General features: G+C 30.0%; 2 protein-coding genes across 4 annotated transcripts in view; both read left to right on the top strand.

The window, feature by feature from the left end:
• The first annotated feature begins 1,793 nt into the window (after nt 1–1,793).
• Nucleotides 1,794–19,465, top strand: part of TP53INP (Tumor protein p53 inducible nuclear protein) — a 44,615-nt gene continuing 26,943 nt past the window's right edge. For 2 of the 3 annotated variants that reach the window (XM_075304791.1, XM_075304789.1), the window contains exon 1: nt 6,963–7,221. The gene's annotated coding sequence lies outside the window, so the exon portion shown is untranslated. Of the gene's footprint in view, nt 1,938–6,962; nt 7,222–19,465 lie in introns of those variants that run through there. The other variant, XM_075304790.1, reaches the window with a different exon arrangement.
• Nucleotides 18,822–19,465, top strand: part of LOC142233761 (uncharacterized) — a 175,365-nt gene continuing 174,721 nt past the window's right edge. Inside the window, exon 1 of the mRNA XM_075304787.1 lies at nt 18,822–19,060. The gene's annotated coding sequence lies outside the window, so the exon portion shown is untranslated. The remainder of the gene's footprint in view (nt 19,061–19,465) is intronic.

Below are 19,465 nucleotides of genomic sequence, written 5' to 3'. Positions count from 1 at the left end.
AGAGCGAAGAAAATATAAAACTGAAGATATAAACATTGCTATGCGAGGTCGGTTACAAAATTATTTGGCAAAGAATCAAATATACTCTTTGAAAAATTTTAACTAAAATTCCTGTAGCCAATTGGAATTTCCATCATCTGGGGCTGATGGGGGCCTAGATGATGGAAATTCCAATTATCGGAGAGAACCAACTTCGGTAACTGGCCACTTTCGTGCAAGCGAAGCAACTTCCTGGCTCTTTCCAGTCTTACTTTTTTTGTGCATCGGTGAGCTCTGGCACTTTTTTGGAATTTCAATCAATGGCTTTAGTCCAAGCTCATTTTTCAATATGCGTTGCATCCGCTTTCGCGATATGTTCAGCTCATGACTAAGTACAGCAATCTCACGATTTATGTCGTCTCGGTTTACGTTGTTTCAATTTACGTCGTCAAATTTTTGGTTCCATCCAACTTCGGTTTACGTCGTCGATTTTTTTGTTCCATCCAACTTTGTTTCGCGTCGCCATTCGATTTACACCGTTTTTAACTCTGTACACGTTTAGCATTTGATTTATTTCTATGTGCGTGTAGCTTTTCAATCATGAGTGCATTATTTTTTTGATTCTCGGACACAGCGGACTTAGGAGTAAGTATGAGAAATTTTTAATTCGGTTTACGTCGTCAGATTCCGGAACCAATCACGACGCAAATCGAGGTATTACTGTATTCTATCACTGCAGCGTGGATTTTGTTCAAATTATCACAGTAAAGAGCAATGATACGAGTAACAAACAGTTCTATTTATGCTGAAGGGATCAAAAGATAACCACTTTTGGTTTTCCAGCCCAGTATAAAGCAAACACAAACACACTATCACGCTAGTCCATCGCGAATAAGTGTAATTCTCAATGCAATAGATTAAAATGCTTTTGTAAGCTTGTAAACAATAAAATTAACTGTCACTGGAATAAATCTGTCAACCCAAAAAAAGTGTACCAGCAGGACACTAAAGCCGAATATGCTTTAACAAGTAAAAATTATGTCTAATAAATTTTCTTGAATTTGTTGAAAAATATGTATGTACTTTTTTGTGATATCGGCGTTTGTAATACAGTTCAGATAAATTTCTCTAAAATTAACCTAAATTTCCTTTCCTAGGGGGTTCAGTGGTTTTTGAGTGTACGAGTATATAAGCAAAATGTTTAATTAATTTTAAAAATTAGATTACCCTCCAAATTCCCTAAAAATCGGGGGATATATAAATACTTATATCCGGTCAGCTAATTTTGGGATAGCCCTCGCAAATAAGGTGAATTTGGAATTGAAATTGTTATAAGCCTTTGCATACATAGATAGATATCTTATACCTTAGATAATCGCCCTCATCAAATATCATAATTGGTCACTGTTATTTGTTCACCATTTCATAGCGAATGGATTGGCTTATGTTACATGGTGAATAACGGTTGCGGAGACTTAACTCTCCAACTCTTGTTTTGTTTATGAAGTAAAATATACTCTCTTGTTGGTTTCATTTTCCTCTTATTTTTGTGTGTATATTTCCTTTTACATCTTCTTCTGTTTGGCTTTATTTTCTGTTTTGCTTACTGCTTTCTTACCAATTACGTTTTACCACATTCATCTATCTGCCTACATAGCTGGTGATTTTGTGTGTTTTGTATACATTTGTCTGTTTATGTATGCCATCGATAGATGAATGTACGTACTTACGTACATACATACATATATATGTATGGGGCAATGTGAATCCATTGTGTGTGTTGCTGTGAGTATGGTGTATAAATTTTGTTTTGTACGCTTGCCAGCTTAGAGATACTAGCAAAATCATTCCCCTTGACATTCATAAACAAAACTTTGTAAAGAATACAACACTCGCATAGAAAAAGGAAACAGGAATCTCTGGCCTGAAGGAATTAAAGGATATAACGGAAAATAAATGTACGTTGAATATAAAAACACATATATATGAAAAAAAAATGTTCAAAAAAGACTGATAAGAAATACTAGAAGTGTTTAATTGTGTAAATAAAAAAGAATTTAATTTTTATTGGAAAAACAAAAACAATTTATTTTGTTGTGTGTTTGAAAACAAAGAAGAAAAAAACAAAAATTCTATTAGAAAAGAAAAAAGTTTTTGTTTACCAAATGTTGTGCAAAAAAAAAAAAAACATTTACTAAACAAAAATTCTAGAATAAACATTTTATGGGGGAAAATACTATAGAAATAATAGACAACAAAGAGCTAGATAATTATCAATAAAAATGGAAAGTTACTAAATTTAAACATAAATTCAAAAATGTTATTGGTTTTGGTGTGCAAACTTCACAAATTTCAAATTTTTATAAAATTTGTTTTTTTTTTAATAAATTTAATTGTGTCTTAAAATCACCCCAATTCCCAACAAGAATCACTTACAAATCTCAATAGAGCGTTAATTTTATGATAACATTAAAATAACACCCCTATATTTCATAAAACTCACCCCCTTATAATGCCACAAAAACAATCTCCCTCCAAAAAATTTTGTACGAGTTGTTTTTTTTCTCTGTTTAATTTTGGGTGATTCCTTTTATTTCATTCGCGAGAATGCCCCCCAAAAAGGAATATAAAAACAACTTCCGTTGTGGAGCTATGAAATATATTAGTCAACAACACTAGCTTACAAAAGTTTTATTTTTGTGGGATTGTGTATGTGAAATATTTTGCAACTGCTATTTAGTATACTGAAAAAAGAATGAAAATCTTAACTTTTGTTTTCTTCAAGATTTCTACACAAATTTATTTGTGTTATAATGAGAAAAAAGTTTTTATTCTACACTCAAGAACATGGATGTTTTCCTCGGAATCTATACTGAAATTATTAAATCGAGGTGAAAATCTTTGCTAAATTGTTGTGGCTGTAATACAAAGTTTACGAATAATTACATTAAAAAAAGTGAACCCGCTAGGAAGGAAAATGTAGATTATTTTTTAGGAAATTTTAACTAAATTGTATTACTAAAGCCAATATCACAAAAATAAATAAATAATTTCGACAAATTGCCGAAAATTCATTAGACATAATTAATTTTTATCACTTGTTTTTAAACAAATTTTGTGTTCGAAGGAAAAAATTGGAGTTTAAAATTGCAAAAATGTATTTAGCACCATATGAAGTTCAAAATGGTGGTAAAATAGAAACATTTTCATATTGGAGAAATTTAAACTAAAACATAATAATTCCATGACCTAAAATCGAGTTAAAATGGCTACTAAGGGTACTAAGGACGTTTTACTCCAGGGTACTAAGGACTTTTTACTTGTTTTGGGTGAATTTAATTTCAAAATCTATCTTAAATATACACGAAAGAAAATCATGTAATTTGTCCAATTAAAATCTTAACGAATTATTACGATTTTCCTTTAAAAAATTAATTAATTAAACTAATTTTCTAATTAAAACAAAAATTAATTTTATAACTAATTAAATTAATTGTTTAATTGGCATTGGTGATTAATACTATCATTTCTGTGATTGAAAGAATTTCAAATAAAAAATTAATTATTCAATTGAAGGCAAAACTATTTTGATGAATTAGCACAAATACAAATTAATTTTGCTTAATTTACTAATGGAATTTTGGCTGACCCTTGGTACTACATTTGTCTATTTAATTTTATAGGTTAGGTTAGGTTATGTGGCAGCCCGATGTATCAGGCTAACTTAGACTATTCAGTCCATTGTGATACCACAGTGGTGAACTTCTCTCTTATCACTGAGTGCTGCCCGATTCCATGTTAAGCTCAATGACAAGGGACCTCCTTTTTAATTTTATAACAATTTATGATATTTTCCTGCATTATGGTGTACCATGATTTGAGATTTCTTTTGAATTCTAACAACGTTGTATTTTAAAGAATTTGCAATGTTAATTTCTATTCCACTGAGATTTTTCTTGTCATTGATTAAAACTTTTTTTCCTAGCAGTATATTTGGAACTTTTAAAGAATTAAAAAATATATATATTTTTAAAATTTTTATTAAAATTAAAAACTTGATGTACGGACAGAATATATTCTAATTATCAGCTTATTTTTTCTACAAATACTAAAGTTTTTTTTTGGAATTACTTTAAGTCCATAAAAAAATTTGAAAAAAATCGAAAATAAAAAGAAGAAAATATTCTAGGCGTACACACAAAAAATCGTTTGTTTCCTCACAAACGAAATTTTTGACCAACGAAATTGTCTTTTCTTGTTCAAAGCCGATACATTTTTATTTACGGTACTTGTTGCCTATATTGTCCTCAACAAATTGGATTTGGCCTGAAAGAAACCACTCTAACTCGTTGGCCTAAAATTTCGTTTCCAAAAAAAAAAAAATATTTTTAGTGTGTAAATATATTTTTTAAGCTTCTAATCAAGATACAATGTACGATAAAAATGTATTATTATTTATTTTATAAAATTAGGTCAGTAGTATGAAAAAATGTTGCTACACGCAAAAAAATAATTCTTTCCTTCCAAACGAAATCTTAGACAAACAAAGTTCGTTTCTCATTTGCTTTAAGGAAGTTTATTTGGAAGAAAAGTATATAGTTTTTGTGATAAACGTTTATTATTTTTCAGGATGTAAAAACAATTTCACAAAGACTAACTCAAAAAGAAAAAAAAAACAATCTTTTCTGGCTAATTTCATTTTCCCTCACATCTTTCTCACTTCCATAAGGTTTTTTAGTTCTTAGCACCTTTTTCTGTAATACAAACAATGTAGAAGAAATTATTCGATTTTATAAATTTGTTAAATTGTACCTCTCGCCTGGACGGAGAATCGAACCACCGACCATGCAATTTGTAAGCCAACACACTATCCACTGAGCTAGGTTAGGTTAGGTGGCAGCCCGATGTATCAGACCATTGTGATACCACATTGGTAAACTTCTCTCTTATCACTGAGTGCTGCCCGATTCCATGTTAAGCTCAATGACAAGGGACCTTCTTATTATAGCCGAGTCCGAACGGCGTCCCACCTTGCAGTGAAACCACTTAGAGAAGCTTTGAAAACCTCAGAAATGTCACCAGCATTACTGAGGTGGGATAATCCACCATTGAAAAACTTTTTGGTGTTCGGTCGAAGCAGGAATCGAACCCACGGCCTTGTGTATGCAAGACGGGCATGCTAACCATTGCACCACGGTGGCTCCACTGAGCTACGTATCTGTTATTGTCACCAATTGACAATTATCCATATAAGTTATATTTATATAGCATAGCTTACGGCGCCCACGAGCCGATTAAACAAATTTTATTTAACAGAAACATACATTTAGTTGGGCACCGTGGAGCAGTGGTTGCTACGTCCGCCTTCCACCCCAAGGGTCCTGGGTTCGAGCCCTGCTTCGACCGAACACTAAATAATTTTTTTTTACATATACTCCAGATATGTCCGAAAAGGTGTTCAACATTACATACTACTATATTAAATTTAAAAATGTGTTTTATTAAAAACTTAAACTCAGAAAAGAACTGGGCTTGATGTAAACGAAATGGACTGTGTTGTTGGTCCAAAAATAAGTTTTTTTATTGAAAAAATAAAAATTTTGTAACAAACGAATTTTTTTTTGGTGATAAAAGTTTAAAATTTTCGAATAAATTCAAAAAACTCTAACAAAAGAAGAACGTTTTCGGTACACGTTTTCCAAACGTTTTTGTTTTTCATTAATCATAATGTGTACTAAAATGTCGCTGTAATAAAATGTAACCCTTATATGGGAAATGTAGCAGGGATATATCCATATTCATGTGAATTTCAATATCACACTTATAAGGGTAGAAAAACAAAAATAATTACAACAATTGCGTCTGAAATTGAGGAGTAATAAACTTATTTTCATTTTAGTATAAACGAAAATAAAACGGGTCACTGGAACATGCCGCAATTACAATTCAAGTGATAATCAATAGACCTCCGGCATATAAATAAACCTCGAGGAAAGTGTGGATGGCATTAACCAATGATAACATATACAAATAAGAACAAGCCTAGCTTTTGGTGATGATCAGTGTTGCCAATTTGAAATTGTTTTACATTATACCTGGGCTGTTTTTGAAAGAAAAAAATGTATATCATATTACATTTAATACCTCAATTATTCCAAAATCCACTTCATCCAGATTTCCAATGCCATTTGCCTTATAAAAAAGGGATTTCAAATCTAATTTTAGTAGATTTTGAGCCTAATGTGTATGGGTTATTGATCATAGATAGGACAGTAAAACAATTATATTCATACTAAACTCTGTTCACAATTTTCTAAAATATGTAAATATTACTTAAACTGTGCCTGCATTGAAACTCGTATAGCGCTACAGACATTTGATAAAGCTTTAAATTTAAGGTTTTTCCTTCAAAATATGAAAATTTCCCAAACAACAGAAACAATTATTATAAATTTTATAGATAAATTTTTGTAATAAAATTTTGATAGAATTATTAAATTATTTGTATCATGTTGAAATTGGTAATGTTTTTTAGTCAACATTTTATGAAATATACCTACATTTTCTTTCGTGGTGTGAACCTACCATTTTTCGTTGCAATAAAGGTTATCACTATTGGTCAATATGGAATTCTAATCTATTAAAATCGACCCACTTTAGTGTATTATATACACATATATATGTGTAGATACATTTATTACACACTTAACAAATTATTTGTTTGTTGTTCTTCTTCATCTGTTGTATTTTTTATTTCACTTTGCTCAACGAAAAAAAAAACAACAACAACAATAGCACAATGATAATACCAAACAATTGATATTTGTTGTATGCCTCTATGTGTTTGTTAATTATTGCTTGGTTGCATTTGTTTTTATTTTGAATGTAATTACACTCTTCGTGTTTTGTTTTTATTTGCTTTTGAAATAGATTTTTTCTTTTTCAGTTTTTGTTGGTGGACTTGAACATTTCAAATTTGTCTGATGTGATTTTAGTTGGCAACTTAGTGTCGACTTTGCAATATCGCTTGTGATATTTTCACTTTTGCTCTCTCACTCTCCGCCGTGTGTGTTTGTGCGTTTTTTGTGTGTGATCTACTACCACTCCAAAATCTGTTCGGGTTATAATTTCCTGGTAATCATAGTGAAATTGAAAAGATATTCAACAACTCCCTTGTGCTGTTGTTGCAAATTCCAGTTGATGTGTGATAATCAAGTGCAAAATAATACAACAAATATTAAGGTTGGTTATTAACAAAGAAAAATTAGTACACTAACGTCATACGAATTAAATACTGGAAGAATTCTATTTGAACAATGAACTTTTCTTTGCTATATCGGTCTTATTAACATATGTATGTTTCAAAATTCTATGCTGATTTAAAACACCTTAGTATTCGTTCCATAAAACGGCAAATTTTTTTATGCCAAAGGCTGGATTTTTCTTTAATACTGATGAGATATTTTTAAATTTCTTAATTTAAAATTTTTGAAAATTATGAAAAAAATGAATAAAGCGTATTTTAAAAATTGGAAAAGTGACAATTTTATAATTTTAACTTATGGTTCCAATTAATTTTTTATAAAAATTCTTCAATCACAGAAATGATAGTCAATGGCCAACATTAATTTATTGATACAATCAATTTTTGTGATTGACCCTGTTATAGTTAAAAAATTGTTTATATCAATTAACATTTTGTTTTTAAATTCAATTAAAAATTGAAAAGGGAAAATTTTGGCGATATTTTATCCGCGTAGTCTTCGCATACAAATCATACGTATGAATGTTAGACAATTAGAGAAATTTCCTATCCTCAGAAAAAATCAACGAAAATTTCTATAGCCGATTTAACTTTATTTTAGTTCATTTGTTGATTATTTTAATTGTTTTTGCTTACTTTGACATGAACTGAAAATGAGATATTTTTAAATTTCTTAATTTAAGATTTTTGAAAATTATGAAAAAAATGAATAAAGCGTATTTTAAAACTTGGAAAAGTGACAATTTTATAATTTTCACTTATGCTTCCAATTAATATTTAATAAAAATTCTTCAATCACAGAAATGATAGTCAATGGCCAACGTTAATTTATTGATACAATCAATTTTTGTGATTGACCATGTTATAATTAAAAATGTTTTTTTTTATATCAATTAACATTTTGTTTTTAAATTTAATTAAAAATTGAAATGGAAAAATGTTGGTGATATTTTATCCGCGTTGTCTTCGCATACAAATCATACGTATGAATGTTAGACAATTAGAGAAATTTCCTATCCTCAGAAAAAATCAACGAAAATTTCTATAGCCGATTTAACTTTATTTTAGTTCATTGGTTGATTATTTGAATTGTTTTTGCTTACTTTGACATGAACTAAAAATGGAATTTTTTTTTTTACGAATGAAGTACATTTGTACTACAGTAAAATTCACATTTTATTTAAATTTTAACATGAGAAAATTAATTAAGATGTGCCTGTCTTGATCTTCGTACATCGCTAAGGATGTTTAGAAAGTGTAGCAAATTAGATGATTGTACATTGGGGAAATTTTTCTTGATATTAATAATTTGTTGCTGAAAAACAGTTTTACGCAAACAATGTCACAATTTTATTAATTCGATTTGTTCACAAAGAAGTTCATAATTTTCTAAAACGTATATTTTTTTATCGAAACGGTGTCCATCTGTAACTATGCATGGCGCTAAGAACATTTTTACTAGTTTTACATCCAAGAGAAAAGTTCATTACCATCATGCGATGTTCATTGGAAATATGAATTTCTCTGAGATGACTGTAGATGCTAACTTGCTATAATTAAGCTTAACCCTCTAATGCCCAATCCCGCCTTTAGGCGGGCTTCATTAAATCAGGAAGCTTTTAGAAAAACACACCTTAAAGCAACAAAATGGGTAAAAAAAGGAAACTTAGTTAAAACTGTTCAAGAGGATTTGCAGATTATACTGAATTTTACCGTATAAATTTTTCTTGTTTAGTGTCGATAACATTGAATTTTTAATCAACTGGCAAAACAATTGCGACATTAGAGGGTTAATTTTCCTCACGGATTTCCATTATTTAAAAAGGATTATTTGTACCGTAAATATTTACTCCTAGCTCATATATTTTGATAAACTCTTGCTATTCTATTTGTGTAGCCTCGCACAGACCTGTTGTTTTCTGACTTAATAAACTTTAGGGAAAGCGGTGGCATTACTTCATCGTCAAAAGGATATGTCTAAACACACCGCCACAAAAAAGGTTTATACGTTGCCAATGACAATGAATAACAAATTATTTTTAGCCAGCTTACGACTACTAGTCTTGATAAATTTCGTTCATTCTTAAAAAAAAAAAAATTAAGCACATAGTGGAACACTCAAAAAAAAAAAAACAAATGATAGTTTTAGAAATTTTTAACTAAACTATATTACAATCGTCGATAGGATAAAAATAAGTAAATAGTTTTCGACAAAATAAAGAAAATTAGACAAAATTATTTTTTCCACTTGCTAAAGACGATTTCGTAGTTTGAAGGAAAAATGGATTTAGAAATTGGCAAAAGGAATGATTTTCGATTAAATGGAGATAAAAATGATGATTTAGATCTAATAAACAAACTTAATAATTCTAAAGAAAATTAAAAAAACAATAAATTTAAACATTTAATTTAATTCTTTTTTCCCTTTAAGATTGTGTCACTCTTTTAAACTTAGTTTTTTACCGTTTATTGCAAGTGACACTTTTTGTGCATCTATGAAATTCTCCAATTGTCAGATTTATTTTCTCACTAATTAACCCAGCAAAAAAAATGGAAGTTATTCTAAGTACTTCATAAGTACTAAGTACTTATTAAAAGTACTTCAAAAAATGTCCTCCCAAAGAAGTTTTTTATTTCAACTACCCTGAAGGTTATTTTGATTCAATTTTGTATAACTATCATTTTTCATGTTTTGAATGAGTAATTTTAAGTTTTTTCTTGTGTCAAATAGGTTAAAAACAGAGTAAAAATTAATGAAGTGGTACAAATTATTAAATTTTTTATTTTGTCGACAAAAATGCTAAATCCATTCTAGAAAAATTGCTAATTTTTGAAAAGTTTTAACGTCAAACGTTATAAAAATGATTATTTTGCAAAATATCATAAAATTTTGTAATACACATCCAAAACACTGAATTCGAATCACACCTTAAGAAGTGGTGCAAATTCAGTACACCGGCTGTTAAAATGGTGGACATCCGTCCTATGACATGTTAAATTCATCGCTTTTGTGCCAATTTTGCACCACTTCCGGATCCAAAGAGAACAATTGCACTACTTTCCGGGCGACGCTTTTTTTGCTGGGATATCTCAGAGAGCCTCTTTGTCTACGACAGTGTCAAACAGCTAACCAATGGGGAATGAGATTTAAAGTAGGAAAAGGAACTAAGGAACTATGGAAGCAAAAGTTACAGAACTACTGCCAGTCGTTCTATATGGTGAATCGTTCATTGGAACTAGTTCATTCTGGAGCGACAAAAGGTTAGATGCAGGCTTTGTAGAAATACTATAAATTCTAATGACACAAGTCCGAATTAAATAGGTCCTAAAATTATTGTAGTTAGCCATTATAACAAATAAGAAAAAATCAGTCGAATAAATAGACTTAATTTAAATTAATTAAAGTTAACCTAATTTAATTTTGTTCAATAATATTCAATAATAATTATAATTTAAGTTGATTTATTTAATTATAATTTAAATTAATTTAATTTTATTTAATTGGGATTTTTATGTCAAAAGATGGTCTTAATGTAACAAATAAATTCAAATAAATAACATATTTATTTGAAATTCTTCTAAAAAAATCTACTTTGGTTAAGACTTGTCAAGATTCTATTAAATTATACATTCGGTTGGTCTGAGGAAAAACCCCATATACTAGTAATTGAACATATTAACCATCTTTTTTTTTTTAGTGTACACATATATAATCTGTTCTCTATGGTATGCAATGGGGTGTTTTAGCTACCTGCATGAGTCTTCTTTCCCTTCGTATAATCTACAGCTTAAAAACATTATGGGGATTAATTTTATTGTCATATAAGAAATGTACACGTACACGAATGTTTATATTTATATAGCTTAGTGAGATACATATATACCCTATATATAAAAGAATTTCGCACTCTTGCATATCGGTCCATCATGCTAACCCAAGCCAAAATTAACAACAACAACGATAACAGCTGAGAAAGAGATGCTTTTTGGGCCTTAAAATTTCATTTCTGTAGTTGTTATTTTAGTAGCAGTAGCAGTAGTAGTTGTTGTTGTGCTGTTGATATTGTGAATGGTCTGCGTTTTCAAGGTTAATATTGACGTAAGCATTAGAGAATGAATCTAATTCTTTTGCAATGCTCTTACACAGAGCCAGCAGCACCAAGAACAACAAAAACAACATATGAGCGAAAACATACACACATAGCCATCATTAACACTTGTATTTGCATTGATAGCATAGCCCCCCACATTTTCCCTTATGAGAAATTGCCACCAACAAATAAGATAGGATTGAATTGTCCGAATATTGTCATTTTTGTATCAAAATTTTATAAATCCCATAGAAAAAGAAAAAAATTGTCACGGTAACTACATGAACAAAAAAAAAATTGTGGCATCGGAAAATCCTAGATTTATAGCTGGGAGATCTCAATGTATGACTGTGGCAGATAGAATAAAAACACAGTAGAACAAAACTGTGAAGCGAAACTGCGCCAGTAGGTGGCAGGCATGAGGAAAATTTCTCTAATATCATGCAGTTTTGTCGGCGCTTCTCTCAAATACCATACAGTTTGCGTCGGCGTCACCCAGTTCAGTTCTCTGCGACTTTACGAAGCGTAAAGAAAATAGGATTTAAAACCTACTTTGTAGTAACAAATGTTTTTTTTTTTTATAAATGTTTTCATTCCACTAAATTTTTTGGCAGACAATTTGAAATTATAACTGCCGATGCCTTTAACATATAAACAATTTATGAAAACAGCGCTTCGACCCCAACGTCGGTAATACCAAAGCTGCAGGCATTGTGCGACATCTATACGGTTAACATTTGTTGTTTTTGTAGAAGAGAAATTTTCGTCCTCTTGTGTTTTAATTCTCTCTGACTATGGAATTGCTTGTAGCTGCCATATTTGTTGTGGAATCATTACGAGTACACCGCACAAAAACATACACGCAACACATTTTAAAAGTTTATATATAAAGGGGTAATTGTACGAGGGAACTATTAAGGACTTTTCATTTTGGGGACAGAATTCCTTTGACAGTTAATCGGGATGAGTAATTAGACGAAATTAATTAATTAACAAGTATATACAACAGTAAGTTCGGCCGGGCCGAATCTTAAATACCCACCACCATGAATCAAATATTATACACGTAAAAAAATAATTCTTGAAATTTTAGACAAACAAAGTTCGTTTCTCATTTGCTTTTCGTTGAAAGGAAGTGTATTTGGAAGAAAAGTATATACTTTTTGTGATAAATGTTTATTCTTTTCCAGGATGTAAAAACAATTTCATAAAGACTACCTCAAAAAAATTTTTTTTCTAGCTAATTGCATTTTCCCTCACATCTTTCTCAAGTTTTTTTACTTATTAGCACCTTTTTCTGTAATACAAACAATGTAGAAGAAATTATACGATTTTATAAATTAAAATTTTTTTTACCGAACCGCGGACCATGCAATTTGTAAGCCAACACACTATCCACTGAGCTATGTAGCCGTTATTGTCATCAATAGACAATTACCCATATAAGTTATATTTATATAGCATAGCTTGCGGCGCTCACCTGCCGATTAAACAAACTTTATTTAATAGAAAAATATATTTAGTTGGGCACCGTGGAGCACTGGTTGCTACGTCCGACTTGCATTTTTTTTTTTAATATATTCCAGATAGGGTCGGAATATTCCGAAAAAATGTTCAACATTACATTCTACTATATTAAATTTTTACTATGAACTGTAAAATGTGTCTTATTAAAGACTAAAGTCAGAAAAGAACAGTGTTTGATATAAACGAAATGGACTGTGTTGTTGGTTCAAAAATAACTTTTTTTATTGAAAAAATAAAAATTTTGTAACAAATCAGTTTTTTGGAGATAAAAGTGTATACTTTTCGAAGCAATCCAAAAAACTCTAACAAAAGAAAAACGTTTTCGGTACACGTTTTCCAAACGTGTTTTTTTTCTTTGTGTGTAGTTTCCTTTAAAATTTCAGGGGGATTTGATGACAGATATTCTCCAAACTAGTACACTTCCCGAAGATAAATTTAAAGATTTTACCTATGAAGACTATATTAGATTTTGGATTTATAAGAAACATTTTATTTTTAATTTTTAGAGGAATCATTAACATCACTTGTAAGTGTGCAAGAAAATGATGAAATAACGTCTTAATGGGAAATCTAAAATCTGTAGATTTTCACTACCATCATTTAAATGATTACGAGAAGTAAAATCTAGAAATTGTACATTCAGTTTTGAGCAATTTTCATGATCAGAGCGCCCTCTATATACTCAAGAAATTAAATCGGTCTATATGGAGGCCTAACCATATGGACCGATAAAAACTAAATCCGATACACTTTTTTTGTGAGTCTAAAACACAATTTCAGGCTAATCGGATAAAAACAACGGTTTCTAGAAACCCAAGGAGTTAAATCGAGGGATCGGTCTTAAGGGGGCTATACTAAAACATGGACCGATACAATTGGATAAAAACTACGGTTTCTAGAATCCTAAACAATAAAATCATTTCTTGCACACCTAGTTATAGTCCCAAAAAACCTCCAGATTTTCAATTTCAGGCAAATTGGACAACTACGGTTTCTGTAAGCCCAAGAAATATATATATATATATATATATATATATATATATATATATATATATATATATATATATATATATATATATATATATATATATATATAGTCGGAAATCGATATTTTTATGTGTTACAAAGGGAATGACAAACTTATACCCCGTCACCATTCTATGGTTGTGTGTATAAAAATACGAAAACTAAATGGGGATTTGGAAATTTGGGCAATGTATTGTAATAGTTATTTAACTGTAGGAGTAAATAAACGAAGAATTTTGAAAACAAAATTTCTTTCAGTTTAGATATCTATTATATACATGTGTATATGGTATATGTGTATTTTGGTATGGTAGAAGTATATCCATTCTTGTGACTGTTTGTCAGTTTGGTATATTACACAATTTTAATGAATTTCACCAACATTTAGTGTTTGTATTTTCTTAAAATACCAACAACGTTACACTAATACAAACATAAGAAAAAATTGACCACCTAGTCTCTAGTGTTTTATAAAAACAAAGCCAAAGGCAAAATGTCATTCAACCATAGATTCACTGTATTGTTTGGCCACAAAATATGCAGAAAATGATTTTGCATATTTAGTATAAAAATTGTTTGCTTTTGTTTATTTCTCCTGTGATAGGTCGTAAAATAAATCTTCGTAGGAGAGAAATATATTTGTTGTTGTGTGGCAATGTTGCATCAAATAAAATGATATGGCATTATTTTGACGACGACAACGAACTTGTAATAATAAGGCCGCATTACGTAAACAAACAGGGAAAAAACTATAGTTTCTTCCCAGAATTGTTCTTTAAACAAGTTATTTGGGTTGCCTTTTATATATCGGGATTAGAGAACAAAAATAAATATTAATCGTCGAAAATCGCTTTATTATTTTTCAAAATATTCCCCTACACCTTTCCATGCGTTGCATTCGGAATGCATGTTCGACACCGCTTCTTCAGATGTCGAAAAACGTTGATATCTCATATTAGTTTTTTCGTATGGGTATAAAAAGAAGTCATTCGGTGCCAAGTTAGGGTTATGCAACGGATGATGGAAATCTTGAGTGCTCAAAAATGCGGTTGTTTGAGCCGATGTATGAGAGCTCGCATTGAATTGGAATAGTATAATAAATTAGTAATTGAAAATAGTATAATAAAGTGAGTTGATGCAGTGTAAAAATTTCTGCTTAACCGTTTGGTCTATATTTTTATTCTTCAATCATGGAATTAAGTGATCCAATTAATTTTTAATTCAAATCAATCAGTAACGTCAATTAAAAATTGATTGATACAAGTAATTTTGGTGATTGATTTTTATTTTAATGAAACAAATAGAGAATCAATAAATTGTTTTTATTAAAATTTTAATTGGAAACATTTTTGTGAAATTATTTTATGTTTATGCTATTTTCTAGCCTAACTATAGGCAAAAAATTTAATATTTAACAAGTATATACGGCCGTAAGTTCGGCCAGGCCGAATCTTATGTACCCTCCACCATGGATTGCGTAGAAACTTCTACGAAAGATGGACTTTTTGCACGATACTTAGAGAGCCAGAATTGAAATATGGGGGTCGCTTATGTGGGGGCTATATACAATTATGAACTTGATATGGACCAAGTTTTGTGTGATTGGGAATCGATTTGTCTGAGGGCTATATATAACTATAGACCGATATGGACCTAGTTAGGCATGGTTGTTAACGGCCATATACTAGCACAATGTACCAAATTTCAGCCGGATCGGATGAAATTTGCTTCTTTTAGAGGTTCCGCAAGCCAAATCTGGGGATCGGTTTATATGGGGGCTATATATAATTATGGAGCGATGTAGACCAATTTTGGCATGATTGTTAGAGACCATATACTAACACCATGTACCAAATTTCAGCCGGATTGGATGAAATTTGCTTCTTTTAGAGGATTCGCAAGCCAAATTTGGGGCTCCGTTTATATGGGGGCTATACGTAAAAGTGGACCGATGAGGCCCATTTGCAATACCATCCGACCTACATCAATAACAACTACTTGTGCCAAGTTTCAAGTCGATAGCTTGTTTCGTTTGGAAGTTAGCGTGATTTCAACAAACGGACGGACGGACGGACATGCTCAGATCGACTCAGAATTTCACCACGACCCAGAATATATATACTTTATGGGGTCTTAGAGCAATATTTCGATGTGTTACAAACGGAATCAACAAAGTTAATATACCCCCCATCCTATGGTAGAGGGTATAACAAATATATACCAATTTTTAATCTATACACTGAAAAAAAGCATGCCCGGTTCCAAAGATTTTGTCTTTACTTTAAAAATTTTGGTATTGATTCCGAGCCAAAGAAGCGGAGAATACAAGTAAGGATACTTTTAAGACACAATTCTCTTTTAAATTTGGGTTTTGTGTACTTGATTCTAGGTAGCAAATTTTAATTTTTCGTTTTTCAGCTTTTTTTCTTCATATGCTACCAAAGTCCTTTAAAAACGAGTTAACGACCACTTTACTTTCCAAATTAAGACTCGACTTCCAGTAGAAATTATGCTATGTTTGAAGTAAAAAACGTCTTTAAAATAAAGTGTTGAAAAACATGTCCTATATTTGAACGATTTTTTGCTTTGTAGTCAAGATGCAAAAAGACAACAAATTTAAAGAATTTTTCTGAATTATTAAAGTCAAGTTGACCTTAGCCCAAACATTTTTTCTTTCATGTTATGATACCCATTTTTAAGTCAAATCACTTAATTATAAGGACAATACGACTTCATTGACAAGTTTATCGACTTTTGAACAAGGAAAACAACTTTATATTGGAGAAATGTGTCTTCTATGCTAAACGAAATTTGCATTCGTATTTTAAAGACATGAAATCTTTGACCTCACGACTATATTTTTTTCAGTGTAATAAAGTGTTATTGCAACCTTTCGTCGAACAATCTTATCACTACAATAATAACTTAAGACACAAAAAACAATGAAAGTACTTTAAATCAATCTATAATTATTTTTGTATATAGTATTTCATGAAGAAAGTAAATACAATTAACATCGAAGTAATTGTCTAGCCACAATGTCTAGTTTTATACGTTCTTATCACTAACTGTATTTATTTTAAATTATTGAACCCATGCTAATTATAATATTATTGCAATTTTTCCAATAAATAAGACCATACTTATAACATTTTATTTATATTCTTTTTTTCAGGTAAGTTAATATGATATTTATTGGCCATCAAATTTGATATAATTGAGTAAGTTGTGTAATTTGAATCTTTATTAAGTATTTAGCACATACATATAGTTTTAATGTTTAATATATTGAATTAATTAATTAAATTAGTTTTAATGTTTATTATATTGAATTTGATTAGATAGATTTTCGTCATTTAACCGTTGAGTTGACCAAATTCGTTTTAGTAAAATTCAAAATAGTTTAACATTTTTTTATAGTTTTCTCATAAAACTATTGGTCAGAAAATTTTCTTATTAATTTCATCTTTAACATACACAGAAGAAAGTCTGTGTTTAATCTAATGCTAAATTTAACTTAATTTTATTGCAAACAAATTATTTGAGTCCAGAGTCCAATGAAGTTTTCCTTATCCCAAATATATCTCAAAAATTTTATGAAAACGTTGGCATAAAGTTCAATGACGTACAGTAAAGTACAAATGTACACTAAAGTAGAAGAACATTTTCGTATGATCTCCAAAAATAGTGGGAATGGCGCCAAATGATTTTTTTTACTTTAAGTAAATTTTTTCTTCTATGAGAGGGAGTTATTTCGTAAATTGCAGTTACAAAGTATAGGATAGGTTAGGTTAGGTGGCAGTCCGATGTATCAGGCTCACTTAGACTATTCAGTCCTTTGTGATACCACATTGGTGAACTTCTCTCTTATCATTGAGTGCTGCCCGATTCCATGTTAAGCTCAATGACAAGGGACCTCCTTTTTATAGCCGAGTCCGAACGGCATTCTACATTGCAATGAAACCACTTAGAGAAGCTTTGAAACCCTCAGAAATGTCACCAGCATTACTGAGGTGGGATAAACCACCACTGAAAAACTTTTTGGTGTTCGGTCGACAAAGGATAGCAGGTCATTATATTTTTATTATTTTAACAACTCATTGTACAAATCTCACACTCAAAAAAAAGTGAACTCTCTATTTCACTAAAGCCAACTTAACTTTATTTAAGTTCATGGAATTATTATATATAGAGAAAGTTTTTTTTATTCTAATAATTTTGTGCGTACGTTAGTTAAATGAACTAAAAACGGGAAAAAATTATACACAAATGAAGTAAAAAGTTGTACTAAATTCGTACTTTTCACAAAATAGTTCATTATTCCTTTAAATTTGTAAATTTTATTACAAATGTGCCCATCATGAACTTCGTATGTCACTAAAGACATTATTGCAATTTTCAACTCCAGGTTTTTCTTTCAAAATACAAAATTTTCTTTAACAAGTGAAAAAAAAAATTAATTATGTCTAATAAATTTTCTTGAATTTGTCGAAAAATATTTACGTTTGTAATAATACGATGTTAGCGTTTGTAATAAACAGTATTAAAATGAAAATTTTCTAAAAATATTGTAAAATTTGTAAAAATAACTAAATGTTTTCTTCTTGGTGGGTTCACTGTTTTTTTTCAGTGCAAAAAGCGGAGTATAATTTAGTTCATTCGCACCAGGTAGTTTATTTTTCCATAATAAAGTTTATTTTTTATCTGTGTATGAATGTTATGTAGGCTCCAGTGGGCCCAATATGTGACCGACTCTCTAATAATTCTTGTATACCTTGGTACGGATGATAAATCTCCCTGTAAATTAAATTATTAATCATTTAACATGAGCTGTCTTTTAGATTAATGGGATTATAATCCTATTCATAATGTATTTTTCCATGTAATCTGATTTTATTTGTTTTTCATAAAAAAGCTAAACATACACAACCTCTAAAAAAAAACAACAAAAACAAGTATTGTGGGTTATATTTGGTTTTATTTTGTTTTCTAATAAAACCAACCGATTGACTTATCTAAAAGATTAAGAATAACAATCAATTAGACAACAACCTTTGATTTGTAGACAATAATAGCGCCCAAAACAAATAATCTCTAGTGTCTTCTTAATTGAACAAGTGTTGTGTGAATTTGTTTTGCAAAAATTTTCATTTGTTATAGAACCAATGAACCAGTGAGTTGCCAAAATCTTATCAATAGACTTTTTTTGTTTTAATCACAAAATTCATTTTATTTTATTTTATTCTTTAAACAATATAAACAAAGTTAATATATATTTTGGTCACATTTTGTGTACATTTAATAATAGATGAAGAAAAAAAAGACAAAGCTCGAGTGATTATTTTAATGCAAAAATTGTTTGCAAAACCAGTTACTAATTATGGTCAAAGAATAGCGAACAATTTTATAAGTGTCAAGATTCAGAGGATACAAAAAAATTAATTAAAATTCAAAACATTCAGTGGCAGCGTTAATGGTTTTTGAAGGTAATATAATTTTATAAAATAATTAGTCATTGTTATCGCTTTGATTTCGTGAATATTCATTAAATATCAGAAAACGATGCAGTTTAATTTAA

This window comes from Haematobia irritans, chromosome 4 (genome assembly GCF_050003625.1).
Source record: "Haematobia irritans isolate KBUSLIRL chromosome 4, ASM5000362v1, whole genome shotgun sequence".
Classification (NCBI taxonomy): domain Eukaryota; kingdom Metazoa; phylum Arthropoda; class Insecta; order Diptera; family Muscidae; genus Haematobia; species Haematobia irritans.
The sequence above is the reverse complement of the archived record's forward strand: the minus strand, read 5'-3'. Positions and strand labels throughout refer to the sequence as shown.